Raw genomic sequence first — 15,656 nt, 5'->3', positions numbered from 1 at the left:
GTATGGTGTTATTTACAGCAGAGTTTATAATCGTAACATTTTGCTTTGAAGAATCTACTCCTCACGGATCTGTAAGATGTACGGTAACTAGTGATGGTACTGCGCTGTTCTAAGACATCACATTATTCCCGCTCTGCAAGAAAGGCAATGCTTGGGGACCATAGTGTTCATGCAAGATGGTGCGCCGCCCCACATTGGTCGACAAGTGAAGGAACTGCTCCATTCAACATTCGGAAATAATCGAATCATTTCTAGAGACTTTTCGCAGTTCTGGTGAGCCCGATCACAGATCTCATTCGATGTGATTTATTTTATAACCACCCGGTATATCCTTCAGGTAACCTCATAGGTCCAACATCTACTGGAGTCAATTCACTTGAATATGGTAGAAAACCATCACTACCAATTCAAGCTTTCCAACAGTATGGAAATTATAAAATGGATCTTGAAAGCATTTAGAAATGTGGTGGTCCTTGTCATCCCTGCATCTGACAAAAGGGAAACTCATTGTATATCTGGAACATGTTAAGGTACTCAGCACCAGTAATTTTTTGCTTAAAGAAAAGGGTCCGAAAATACCTTTAGATGGCACAATATGGACATGTGACAGATTCCGTGACCTTGTCCACATGAATCTTTGAATTCTTTTCTTATCAGTCTAACTTAATTACAATGGTTGACATAACATGGACCTTAAAGGTCGCTTCATTCAGCCAGCAGATCATGTCTATAATTTGTTCACATTCATTCACTTTTCTATTTCCTATTATTTTTGTAATTGCTTAAGTGCTTGTAACACACTGCAGTACTGTCTGCATTTTGTGATGTCCAACATCTTTTACAGCTTCAGTTTTGCATATTCTCCTAGGTACTGCTCTCAGCCTCAGATTTTTTTTTTTAGAAATTCTTTTGGTTGTTGGTTGTGTTGAAGGTCCAGTTGCAGATTAACTTCTGCACTGTATTTGGACATTATAGTCTGAAATTTCTGGTAAATATTATTTCTGAACTGAAATAAATTAACTTCTGTGCTCCTGTCTTCCTCATATTGAGGTTCTTTCTTCACGATATTAAATTTAATTTATCCTGTCATAAATAAATAGATGAATGATACATTGGTAAGAGACAAATTCCTTTCACAATAGAAGATTCCTGGAGATTAATGAGTTTCTGGCAGGAAGTCATCGTTGTCTTTCCAAGGTTGCCAGGAAATTTTGCTATTACTGCAAGTGTCTTAAGACTTTTTTTCATCACTTAATAATTTCATATTCAGATAACTGTAGGTAAGAAAATTCCTAAAATTGGTGTAAGAATAGCACAGAAAAATATATATTGTGGTATAGATGAAAATATAGTAAAGAAGTTAATTTATTGCAGTGTGCCACATTTTAGCAAATAGTAGCAATTCATGATTTATAACAAAAATAAATAAACAAATTAAATAAAATAAAGACCAAAAAAAGCAAGAACTCTTATGTGCAAACTGGAACATTTAATTTCTGCATATATGGTAGAAGGATAGGCTATGAGATATTTATAAAAAAAAAAATAAAATAAATAAATTAAAATAATAATTATTACTGCCATGTTTCTATTTAGCATGTGATTTCAGTAAATGTTGAAATGGCTTGACAAATCTTTCTAAAAGGTTCATAGTAAAATTTTGTGAAAATCCATCTGCTGGGAGTCAAGCCAAAATTTTTTTTTTTTTTTTTTTTTTTTATGTAAACCCCAAACACTAGAGGTATTAAAACCTATAGTACTTAGTACCGTGCTTGGGTTGGAGGTTGAGAAGATGAAAGAAGATATTTGTTGAAATGCAACAAATAATAATTGTTGCATTTCCATTGGTCATATTTTAATGAAACCTGGGATTGTTTGTGAAATTTGTTTTAAAAGACACAAAATATAAAATTTCATGAAAATCCATTCACTAGGAACCAAATTATTGCATTGCATGAACACAGACATGGTGAAGACAATAGAAACATTATACATATATGATAATGTGCCTAAAAACAAGACGAGTTTTGGTCGTGTTTTTGTGTTGATAACTTGAATAATGGATGATAGAAAGTTCCTTTTTAAAAAGGAATGGATTGCTACAGATATCCATGAATTAAGGACATAAACTGAATGATATGTTTTTTCAACAATGAGCTAGACATTTTCACCCTGTGAAAATGTAAGCTTATTGTTCTTCCCTTGTCATTATCATGGCAAAAGGTGGTCCAGCACCTTTTTAGAAAAAGAGATGAAAGGATGACTGAAGAGTACAATGAAAAATTAACATGAATTTGCCTCCAGTTATTACCATCTTCTTGTTTTTTTTTTTTCTTTTATTTCTTTTTTTTTTGTGTCCACAGGAATTAAACTGCCTAGTAAATGCTATGGCCTTAAAGAACTTTGCCTTTATTATGAGTTACATTGGTATTGTACTACTTTTAAACAAATATTATTCCTTTAAAAGAAGAGACACTGCAATAATAAGGGGCCCGGCAGTTGTGAAAGTCAACAAAATAAATGAAATTTGATTGGTGTTATGCGTAATGAAATTTATTATTTGATCAAAAGTGTGTGTGTGTGTGTGTGTGTGTGTGTGTGTGTGTGTGTGTGTGTGTGTGTGTGTGTGTGTGTGTGTGTGTGTGTGTGTGTGTGAGTACTGATAAACAGAGCTTACTATGTTTTTTAATTCTACATTTGATGTGAGATGCAGTGCTGTTGCTTCTGAGTTCACAGTAATGTTAAAAAACATCAGCAGTTGGAAAAGCAGTCACACCTTGATTTCAAACAAGAAAAAGACAGTTACAAATTTTTTATCAAACACTCTTTCATAAACTCAACGAGCCAAAACATTAGGACCCCCTCCCCCTCCCCATGAATGGATGCATCCTACAGCAACTACAAGTATCATTGACCAGTGTAGTGTGTATATGACAACATGGGCAGTGCCTGTCAGTACAAAGCCTGGGCAGTGGAGAAAGGGAAGTACCAGATGAAGTTTTAATGGGAAATGATTTGTGTCGCTAGAAAGTTGGAAGCCAGCATCTTAGCAACTGTAGGCATGGTTGGCTCTTCAAGGGCTGCTGTAGTGAAGGTATGGCTGGAATGGTCTAAAGAGGGACTCACAACCACCAAAATGCTGGGACAGGGAGACCATCACTGGTTGACATTCAAAGTGAATTGCAGTTGGCATGTGCTATCTGTGACATCAGGTGGTTCATGATCTCTCAATGAACAGCAGACTACAACTAAACCCTTGAGAAACATTTCTGAGAACAACATCCATCAAATGCTCTTGCAGATAGGCCTATGGACAAAGCAACCTGTTCATGTGCCCATGTTGACTGACTGTCATGGATCCTTCCGCTTGCCGTGCGAACAGAGCAGTGTTCCTGGAAATTGGAAACTGGAAAAGAGTTACCTAGTCTGATGAATCAAAGTTCCAGTTCCATCATGCTAGTGTGTGTGTGTGTGTGTGTGTGTGTGTGTGTGTGTGTGTGTGTGTGTGTGTGTGTGTGTGTGTGTTCAATAGCAAGCATTTGAACTGCTGCAGCCAGACTGCACATGGTATGAAGGATGTTTCATGGACATCACTGGGTCCTCCTCATCCCCATTGAACACCCCCTTACTGCCAGATTCTACCTTAGCATTGTTTCGGATCATGTTTTACCCTGCATAGTGACCATGCATGCAGATGGCAGTGGACTCTCGGCAAGACAGTGCCCCATGTCACAAGGTGTACATTGTGCAGGAATGGTTCAGGGATCACGTCCAAGCATTTCATGTGCTCTCCTGGCCACCAAATTCCCACCAACATCAATCCCATCCAACATTTGTGAGATGTGGTGGAGTACAGCAGTCGTCAGTGCTTGCTTGTTCTGTTGCTGAACTCTGGGACATCCTTCTGTCCAGCTGGTCCAAGGATACCTGAGGGCACTTTCTGCTGTCTTATAGAGTCAAGCCAGGTGCAAGCAGTTATCACAGCAAACAGTAGTCCGACATGCTATTAATAGGTGGTCAGATATGAAGTTCGCCAAGCATTGTAGACTGGTTGCAAGGAGGGCCCATGGTGTCCCATCGATGATTTATCGAACAATCGCTAGTAGAGATAAGGATGTCATAATCCCATTATATAAGGCTGTTATTAGACAACACTTGGAATACTGCGTTCACCTAAAGAAAGACATTGTTCTTCTTGAAAGGGTCCAAAGACGGGTATGGGTTACTCGCATGGTGAGATCGGCAAAAGGGCGTCCATATGAGGAACGACTTCGAATATGTGGGTTGCAGAGCTTGCAAACTAGGCACCTTAGATAGAGGAGACTTTATTGAGGTGTTTAAGGCCCTGAGAGGCTTAAGCAAAATGAATAAGGATGAAATTTGCATAGTTATAAATGATTCTAGAACTAGGGGCCATAATTTGAAGTTATTGGGGGAGTTGTTTAGACTGGATTGCAAGAAGTTTTATTTTAGCCAGCGAGTTATAAATTACTGTGGATTAAAGCACAGCTGCCATTTTTCTAACCATTCCTGAAGTCTATCTAGGTCTCTCTGAAGAAGCTCAGCTTGACAGTGATCATTAACTACTCTACCAATTTTAACATCATTTGCAAATTTAGACATCACGCCCTCTATCCCTTCATCAATGTCGTTTATGAAAATTAAAAACAACAGTGGTCCTAATACTGATCCTTGGGGAACCCCACTTCTTACATCAACCCAATCTGAGGAATAGCCATTTATCACAACCCTCTGCCTCCTTCCCTGAAGCCATCCTTCTACCCATCTAAGGATTTTCCCAGTGATTCCAACCTGTTCCAGCTTATAAAGCAACCGCTCATGTGGGACTGAGTCAAAAGCTTTGCTGAAATCTAAATAAACAATGTCGAAATTATTCCCTAAATCCAGCTCGTGAGTGACCCTTTCGAAATAGCGAACCAGATTTGTTAAACATGATTTTCCCTTTACAAAACCATGCTGAGTATCTTAAGAATTTCAATACGATCCAAATGATCCTGAATTCCACCCTTGATCATTGCCTCCATGATTTTCCCTACTACTGAAGTCAGACTGACAGGTCGATAATTTCCAAGTTCACTTTTAGAGCCACCCTTATGTATGGGAGATACATTTGCACTTTTCCAATCCAAGGGAATCTCCCCAGAGTCTAGTGATGCTCGCATAATTAGTCTCAATGGTTCAATGCACTCGCTTGCCGCCTCTCTTAAGATTATAGGGTATATTCCATCAACTCCAGGAGCCTTACTGGTCTGTAGGCTCGAAAGTTTTTTCATTAAATAATCTTGCGAAATTTCAATATCATTAATTACATATTTTTTAACTTTGCTCCCACAATTTCCCATTGCCACAAAAGGCTTTTCATTTGTAAATATCGATGCAAAATAACTGTTGAGTTCATCTGCAACGGCAGCTGGTGTATTTAATACTATCCCCTTTCCCTTATGTAAAGATCCGATCTGGTTTGTCCTGCTCTTCTTGGCATTTATATATGTGAAGAATTCTTTATCCCCCCTCTTTGCTCTGTTTGCTAGTGATTTCTCATAAACTGCCTTTGCCTGTCGAACTTTTTCTGTGGCTCTATTACACATCACCTTGTAGCTGTTATAGGCTCCAGTACTTTTTATTGCTCTGTAACCTTCCCATGCCACCTTTTTCTGCTCAAGTAATGTGACAACTTCACTATTCATCCAACTTGGAACCCTTCTCGTGGAGTATTTTTTTAATGGTATATACGCATTCAAGGCATCTGTGATTAATGTTTTAAAAGCGTACCACAGTTCAATTGTATTCATTCTCTGCGCAATATCTACCCAGTTAATAGAGGCCACGTAGTACCTTAAGGCATCGTAATTTCCATTTCTGAAATTAAAACCCATTCCTTTGCCTTTTACTTCTGCTACCTCTCTCGTCATCATCCACTGTAGAACTCCGTGATCACTTCCTGCTACTGGTTCCTCTACTGTCAGCCCTGTTATGTCATCTGATTCATGTGTGATGATGAGGTCTAGGATATTCTTTTCTCTAGTACTTTCCCTGACATGTTGATACAAATAACAGTCATCTAGTTGATTTAAAAATTTTGTTCCCCATGTCGAGTTTCCTTCCCATTTACTCCAATCAATTAGAGGCAAATTGAAATCACCCATAATAAGGCACTGACGCTTACTTGCCCATTCCATTTGCATGTAGAGGCTTTTGTCATAATTTTCACAATCACCTGGTCTGTAGATTACTCCTACTTGCATTATACCTTTGTTTCCAACTATCTCACATCATACAGACTCTATACTAGCATGTGAAATGTCTAAATCCGGGAAGGCTATCGTCGCACTCAGGCTGCTTCTGATAAGAAGCATTACCCCACCACCCCTTCTATCTAACCTATCCTTCCTAAATACATTATACAAGCCGTACTGAAACTCATCATTCCCAATTTCCGGGTGGTACCACGTCTCTGTAAGCCCTATTATGTCTGCGTTACTGTTTTAACCAGCAGTTCAAATTCGCTCATTTTATTGATGACACTTCTAACGTTACTGTATAAACAATTAAGATTTACTGTTCTTGTATATTTAACAACCCTAACGCAACCCTTGGGAGATTTTCTGCTACAATTTTTAGTCTTACTTTTTCTTCTCCCTCCCTGTTCGTTAATTATTATGTTTAATTTATTATTTTTCCCTCAACAGTTTTGCCATGCTACTGCCATTAATCTTGATTTATAATTAATGTCAGTTATACATTGGGTTTTTTAGGCTCTCTTCCCTGATATTAGCTACCCGCTCACGTGAAAGTCTTTGCCCCCAGAACATCTAGATAATACGTCCAGTTGGGGTAACAGATAAGAACTCTTAAGGTATGTGCAAGAGTTACATTGACCAATATTATCAGATAAACGCGTGTCAGTATTACCCACATCCCCCCTAACTAGCAGTTTCCCTGAACCTTTAAGGCATCCTCAATAATACTGGCAAAAACGTTTGCACCACCTTTGTTAAAGTGTATCCCGTCTCTACAAAACAAATTCCTTCTACCTACAAGTGTGGGTCATGCTGATAGAAATTTACCCTCTAAAGCCTTGCAGATTCCTTCAAATCTTGAGTTAATCCACAAGGCTCTTAACATATAATCCCTCCTATCGTGTCTGGGCAGAATTGCAGACACATAGCATAGACATTATGGCCTAGCTCGCGACTTTTCCTCAGCATGGTCCTGTATTTTTCCAACAAATCGTCAGATCGTGTACGTTTAATATCATTTGTCCCCACATGAATAATAATATTATCTTTACCCCCTTTAAAATCTGACCATCTGTTGGTGACATCATCAATAGTTGCTCCCGGCAGACATACCCCGGTTCTGCTCCACCTATCTTTATTACAAAAAATATTCCCCGTTTCCCTGACAATGGAGTCTCCTAATAAAACAATGTCCTTTTTAACCAGAGTAGGTTGCACCTGGTTTTTCTGTTTTGAGGCTCGAATCGGGTGTGCATCACTTGGTAGATTGCTGGAGTTTTGAGTCCCTGACGAGCTCCCAGATGCATTATTTTTGAGGGCACTCGTTTTTTCAGGGACTCAAATTGTTCCATCAGTGCACCAAATTGTAATTTAAGATCGGTGCACTCCTTACATCGATCACAAAGAAAAGAATCCCCAGGTGAGGTAGGATTAGTCACCAGGTCGACCTTGGAAAACATTCCACAGGTTCCACAACGGATTAAATGATGGCTCACCCGTAAATCGCCATCGGCTATTTCCGTGTGAGTCACGATACCCTGTGACGTGTTTAAGGCAGATCTCGTAACTACCATTATAAAATTAAATAAATATCAATGAAAGTAACTTTAAAAATTATATTTATAATATTAAAATCAAACTTACAGGAAAACCTATAACAAAATAATCCAACAATATCTAAATAAATCAAATATTTAAAAGCACTATCCAAAAGTAAACCACTTAACTGAGGAGCCCTGTCTAAGCGCGTCCGCTCACCTCGAATGCCAACGTATTATGTCCCTTGGTGAGATCGGCAAAAGGGCATCCATATGAGGAACGACTTCGAATATGTGGGTTGCAAAGCTTGCAAATTAGGCACCTTAGATAGAGGAGACTTCATTGAGGTGTTTAAGGCTCTGAGAAGCTTAAGCAAAATGAATAAGGATGAAATTTGCATGGTTATAAATGATTCTAGAACTAGGGGCCATAATTTGAAGTTATCGGGGGAGTTGTTTAGACTGGATTGCAAGAAGTTTTATTTTAGCCAGCGAGTTATAAATTACTGGAATAAGTTACCTACATGGATGGTAGAGGCTGACAGTCTGGGGAAATTCAAAAATTCAGCTGGATAATTACCTAAGGGAGGAGGGAAATGCATAGGTTGTCCATTTCCTTTTCTCTTAATTAATTATTATTATTATTTATTATTTTTTAAAAATTTTCTTCTTATTATTAATTTGTTTTTATTTTTATTATTTTATTTTATGTATTTTTTATTATTATTATCATTATTATTATTTTTTTTTTTGGCTGTTGCAGCAGTGTAAGCCATAGGTTTTCCTGCACCATGTGGACATTACTAATCTATAATAAATAATAATGTTCTGGCTCACGAGCGTATATTCAGTTGATTCCGGTTATTTGGGACACATCGTGACTAGTGCATTTTGGCCCGATTAAGCAGCTGCCCAATTATCTGAAGTTTCACGTAATTAGTTAAAAATACAATGGACTCCTGCTTTACAATTGGTTCACTGTACAATCAAATCACGTTACGATGGCGTCACCATAGTAAAGTACTATTCACTATACGATGTGTAGTAAGCGCCGATCATTGTGATCACATTTGTGAATTGAATTTTAATTCTATTAAACAGCGGACAGGAGGAATATTATCCACAGGCTATAAAAGTAAAGTACATTAAGCACAAATTTATCATTTATTACCTCCAATTAACAAATTAAATGATACGTGAAAATCAGAAGAATATACGTGATAATCAGAATAATTAATACGTACTGTAATATGTACATACTAACTAGTTGACATTTCTGTTCACTGGCATTTGTGGGTGGGGGTTAAAATTTAAAACAGTAAAAAGATAAGCAATCAATAACATGGCACACACAAATTGCAACATGGAACAAATAGAACATGGCACACACAAATTGCAAGTAACATGATACACGCAAGTGAGAACAAAGTAACAATTTACGAAGCTTTAAAAATAGGAATGAAGAGAAGATTCTGAAAATTAATTTTTGTTTATATGATTGAAGATTTCATGGAAGTGTAAACACATTTCGCCATAATAATCCACAGAATTCCAGCTGTCGGTATTATCCCAAATTCAATAAGATCGAGTTTACTATCCGTTTATGATAGATTGCACTAACAGAAAAGCCCAATGAACAGGTGACTGCTAATTGTTTTTATTTTTTTATGGTTGTGACCTCCATAAATCCGACCGCACCATGTGGTTCGGTTGGATAAAATTGTAGGGTAATCTCCAGTGCTGCGGTCTCCTACCCCGATTAAACAGCATGTTGTCCCAATTAAGCGAAGTAAATCCTGGCTATTTGCTTGATTGGGTTCTGTTTTTTAAGATTTGCCCCAAATAAATAGCTTTCCTGATTAACCGGTGGCCCAGATAACCGGAATCCACTGTTAATATATATATTTTTGGATGGTCCAAATGTTAACATTACATTCTTTCAAGTACTAAAAGCCTATATTGAAAGAAAGAAATCCAACACAAAACAAATAATTGTTGCAAGTATCTTTCTCACTTTACTTAGTACTTGGAACTTTCCTGTTAAAAAGGAGTGGCAAATACTGAAATTTTGCCAATGTTTCAAAAAATGTTCTGATCAAGGAAATCAGAACATTTTTCTTCTTTCAGATTTTCTTCTTAAATTTTGTGAAATAAGATGTAATCACTGTAATGCAGGGAGCATTGAAAATTATACCTCATTTAAAGAAATATGTGGAAGCAATCAAGACTAATCCTTTGGCAACAGAAAACTTCAAGAAAGTGTAAAATTTTTTCGACAATAAGCTTCTCACAGCAGAGTTATCATTCTAACACCCAACTGTCCTGCAGCTAGAACCATTTCAAATGTCAAACAAAAAATTTCAAATATCAAATAAATTATCCAGTGTCTTCCATTTCTTAAAGTTCTTTGCAGTGCATGTTGCAAAGCATTCTAAATCAATTTTGTAAAAAAATATACTCATAGTAAAAAATGTTTAGTGTTCATAGCTTTGGACATGATACAAGGTGTGGCTATTATATAACGAGACTGTTGCAATAAAATAAATATAATGAAATATTTCGTATCTTACAAGTTATCACCTTCAGCTTGCCTTGGGCTTGCACACACTGTTCCATACATTTCTTCCAAGCATAGAAATATTTCTGGAAGTTATCTTCTGTATGAATTTTTAATGCTTCAGTTGTTTTTCTCTGAATGTTTTCATGGATTGAAAATGGGTTCCCTCGAGTACACTTTTCAGTTTAGGGAAGAGAAAAAAAGTCACAAGGGGCTAGATATAGTGAGTAGGCTGCATGTTCACACACTGGGATTTGTTTTTTGGCTATAAACTGGTGAATTTTCTTGATGTAGCATCCAATTGTCCTTCCACAATTCAGGTCTCTTCCTTTGAATTTTTTTTTATTCAGCCCTGTCAGAACTTCAGTGTAGTATGTTTGATTGACAGTCTGATTTGTGGAATGTATTCAGCCATTATAAATCCTTTAATATTGAAGAAAACAAGCATGGTTTTCATTTTTGATTTTGACATTTTCCAACTTTTTTTTGGTCTGAGGAATTGTTTTGTCTTCCATTCCATTTACTGTCTTTTAGTTTTGGATTGTACTGGAATAGGCAACTTTCATTGCAAGTAATTTCAATACTCAAAGTCTGGATCTTCATTTTTTTTAAAAACATCTTCACCAACTTGGAGTCTTCTAATTCTTTGATCTTCATTCAAATTTTTTAGCACCATCTTGACACACTTTTCTCATGACTAAATTTTCAATTAACATTCATCTGTTTCTTCATCCATATTGAGTGCCAATGCAACCATCATTCAAAATTGAAATCATTCAAAATGGATTAGTGATCACTTTTAATCAGTGTCTTTACATGGTCCCAATTTTCAAAAGTTTTCCTGGATACCAGATGGCCTGGTTGCTCATTATTTTCCCCATTCTCTTTCTCTTCTAAAAATCTTCTATGCTATTCAAACATGCCAGCTCTTGACAAAGTATCTTCTCCATAAACTTGATGTGTTACAACACATAACTTTCAGTTGGTGTTTTCTTTAGTTTTGTTAAAAATTTGAGGTTGATTCATTATTCAATTCTTTTCTCTGTCGTTTTTCCAGCAAACTACAAAACACAAGGTAATGGAATGTCTCACTGCAAAGTGAATGAGCATGTTTCCCAACCTCGTGCTGTTTGGCATTACAAGAATGCAAAATGGGATGACCTGCGAGACTTCTTTTCCTTGGTCGGATTACTGTTTCAAAATTTCTGATGTCAACGTTTGCTCAGATCGTGTCAGTGAAATTATTCTTGCAGGAATGGAATCCTTTATCCCACACTGCACTTTAAAATCTCGTCCCTTATCTAAACCTTGGTTTTCCAATAAATGTGCTAAGGCTGTTCAAGAGAAGAATGTTTTATATCGTAATTGGCTTGTTTATAATTCTTCAGTTTCATTTTCTGCATATACCAAACCTCGCAACAATTGTAAAGCAGTTATTAATCAGTCCAAACTAGAGTTTGAACAGGCTAAGAGTAGAAAACTTGCTTCTTGCCCTGATGGTAGCTGAGCATTCTGGTCTCTTGCCAAAGCTATTGGCTCCTACTTTTGCCCATCTCTGCTCCCACCTCTGTCCAAACCAGATAGTTCTGTTGTCACTTCAGCCAAGGATAAAGCTGACCTGCTAGCAGCATCCCATTTTTCTTCCAGCTCATGTATTTATGATCTTGGTAAAACACCTCCCACCATTCCCAACACGCTCCATTCAATGCCTCCTGGTCTTCCGTCAAAAGGATATCAGAAGGATTTTGATGGATCTTGATGCTAAGAAAGCTCCAGGTCCTGATGGTATTTCTCCACTTGTTCTCAAAACCTGTGCTCCTGAACTTACTCCTATTCTTTGCCGCTTTTTTCCCTTTCTTATTCCAAAGGTGTTTTTCCTTCTGCTTGGAAATTTGCTCATATCCAGCCAGTTCCCAAAAAGGGTGACAAATCCCTCCCATCCAATTATCGTCCCATTGCAATTACTTCTACTCTCTCTAAAGTAATGGAGAAATCAATTAACCGCCAACTCTTAAACCACCTAGAAACCTTCCATCTGATCAACGATCGCCAGTATGGATTCTGTCAGTGTCGATCCACTGGTGATGTTCTGGCTTATGTTACCCATTTATGGACTAATTCAGTGGAAAGGTTCGGTGAAACACAAGTAGTTGCTCTTGACATCTGAAAGGCTTTTGATTGTGTTTGGCATAAAGGTCTTCTAAACAAGCTTCCATCTTATGGTTTGCCAACTGTTTTTTGTAACTGGTTATCCAGTTTTCTCTCTGATCGCTCACTGAGGGTGATGGTAGATGGCTCTCTGTCTTCTAACTTCTCCACTAATGCTAGTGTCCCCCAAGGTCAGTTCTTTCCCCCACTCTATTCCTTTTGTATATCAATGACCTTCTTCCATTGACTGGAAATCCTATCCATAGTTTTGCCGATGATAGCACATTGCATTCAACTTTCCATTTTGAGAAACCTTGTCCGGCTCAATCAGCTTCAACTTCTCGAAAATCTGCTACCAATTCCTCAAATGCCGATCTTCAGGTAATTCTCCAGTGGGGCAAAGACAACTTAGTTGATTTCAACCCTTCTAAAACTCAGTCTCGTCTTATATCTCGCAAAAAGGATTCTTCTGCTCCTATGCTTATCTTTAGTGACACTAAGATTTCTATGCAAAATGATATATCTCTTTTGGGGATTACCCTGACTTCTAATCTTTCTTGGCAAAAGCACATTACAAATATTGCTTCCTCTGCATCTAAAAAACTTGGTTTTCTCTTTCGCTCTCGGCGTTACTTTTCTTCCAAAGAGCTGCTCACTCTGTATAAATCGCAAATCCACCCTGCTATGGAATATTGTTGCCACATCTAAGGTAGTGCCCCCAAAACCTCTCTCAGGCTTCTTGATTCCATTCAGAAGAGGGCAGTTTAATGATTCATCTCTAACAGAGTCTCTCCACTCGCTTTCTCATAGACATACTTTTTCTGCTGCATGCCTCTTCTATAAATACTTCCATGGGCACTGTTCTTCTGAACTGGCTTCTATAATTCCCGCCCTCTCTTTCAAAACAGTCCAAACATGTGCCGCCACTAGCCAACATCCATTTACTGTCCAACTTCAAACCCACAGAACCAACTTTTCATCTTCCTCATTTATTCATTCAACTGCCGTTTTCTGGAACAACCTTCCTTCATACGTATTTCCTGAAAATTACAATCTACAGAAGTTCAAGTCCAATGTCAACAAATATCTTCTTTTGTCTTCTCATCCTCCAACCCAAGCACGGTACTAAGTACTATAGGTTCTAATACCTCTCGTGTTTGGGGTTCACATAAAAAAAAAAAAAAAAAAAAATGTTGGAACATGTTTCGAAAATAGTTGTCTGCCAAGTCACATTACAACTGCTGTGCTTTTGTTTCAACAGTTCCAGTCATGTTCTAACTGTTATGCCTTTGTTTTACAGTTTATGCTTGGTGTGTAACAGCTGCTAGTCTCGTTACTTAATATAGCCACACCCCATACATGCAAATAATTTCAAGCAAGTTCATCTTATTGACAGTGTTATGGAGTTTCTGACAAAATTGAATGAGGAAGTAATGTTCATTTTAAAAGTAATATGCTGAGTTTTTGAAAGCTTTTTATTTAAAACTTATTCAAAAGTGTCTTTTAAGGAGCTGTATTCATTTGATCTGATATCACACACTGTTCATCATTGTTAGTTGTGCTTGAGTAACTACATCATTGGAATATTTCATTGAGAAAATCACATCTTCACAAGTTTCAGATAAAGCAAAATATGACCAATTTCTCTGTGTTGTACAGTGTATTTTGTGTTAGTTATGATTAAATAACTGCTCTTGTCAGTTTCATCTGCAAGGTTTTAATTTTAATTCGTGGTAGTACATCAGTTGAACGAACAGCATTTGGTGGAAAACCTGGTTGAATGTCAAAATTTTTTTAGAGATTATGAAAAATCACAATATAAGCTACAAGGATTGCTTCAAATAAAAGCAAGTGTTATACGTCAAGCAAAAAAGGATAAATTCGAACAAACAAGAGAAAACTGAAAGAGTACAGTTATGGAAATGAAAGAGAGAGAGAGTTGATCACATGAAAGAAAAAATGAAGTCATTGGATGTTATGAAATTTGTATTTGAAGAAAACTCTGAAGTTGTAATAATTCTCAGTTATAGCATCAAAATTGTATGATGTGTAATAGATTTTTTGTGAATAAAACAAAGAAAGATAAAAGAAGGAATTAATTTGGGATGTTTTTTATCCTTTGGATGTCTGGAAAGGTGTTTCTTAATTCTTCCCCCCCCCCTTCCAGTGTAGGTAATCAGAAATTTTTCTTTTAAGGACATGAAAAAGTAATGAATTTCTAATTTCAGAGATAGATAGTAAGCCTGAATAACAGCCTGTTTCAGCAATTACTGATTTTTATCAAAATAGCTGATGATCTCTAGTGACAATTCCATTTCAAAAATAGTGACAGTGAAGTTGTTCAATGCGAGATTGAAAAAATTTGATTGAAGTTCTAACTTGATTGTAGTATATGAAGTTAGAACTTCAGTATTATGATGTGGTTAATGCTCCTTTGGGGTTTTTGAAATTATGAATATTAGGATTACTTTCTTACATTATCTTATGTGTTTTTGGCTAACTGATTTAAAATATCTAGTTAAATCTCACAACAGAAAACATTTTTCCCTGTCATGAATGTCCTTGGTATTCTGCTACTTATCAAGAAATGTATCACCAAAAGTTAATCTATGTATGTTTAAAAGTTTTGGATTAGTAGTTTAAATCCTGTGATCACAGAACAGAGGACAAGGAAGTCCTATTTTTTTATAATTTTGCAAAAAACCAAAATAGCACTGTTTTTTTATAATTTAAAAGTATTGTCAGATCTTTGACTGAAAAATTGTTCCAAAAATGAACAACTAATTAAGCACATCACCATATGCCCCCGAGGCAATTTATCAGTCATCATGACTAGGACTTTCATTTATTGATTAAGATGCTAGTGCCAAAATAAAGTGCTACAATTGGCTAAAGTCTAAAGTTCTTTGTTGATGAAAGAGGTGGTTCTACTATTGCCTAAAAGAATATTGGAGATACTTAAAATACTCCTGAATAGAGCTAAATCTGCTAGCTATTTCCAGAAATGCATATAAATATTTTTTATCGTACTTCCAGTAGCAAAGAAGGAACTTGAAAGATTCATGTTTTGTCTGATTGATCCATAATTTGGTAATCAAGGCCAACATTTACACCACTTTAGAACAATCAGTATTTTAAGAAACAAGATTATTA

At 36.7% G+C, this 15,656-nt stretch overlaps 1 protein-coding gene across 2 annotated transcripts in view; it reads left to right on the top strand.

Moving 5' to 3' along the window:
• Mgtor (nuclear basket protein megator) overlaps positions 1-15,656 on the top strand; it is a 676,213-nt gene that overhangs the window by 203,724 nt on the left and 456,833 nt on the right. The gene's annotated exons all lie outside the window — the stretch shown is intronic.

Source organism: Mastigoproctus giganteus, chromosome 11 (assembly GCF_048544385.1).
Source record: "Mastigoproctus giganteus isolate SK-2022 chromosome 11, ASM4854438v1, whole genome shotgun sequence".
Taxonomy (NCBI): domain Eukaryota; kingdom Metazoa; phylum Arthropoda; class Arachnida; order Uropygi; family Thelyphonidae; genus Mastigoproctus; species Mastigoproctus giganteus.
Note: the sequence above shows the minus strand (reverse complement) of the source record. Positions and strands in the feature narration are given on the sequence as shown.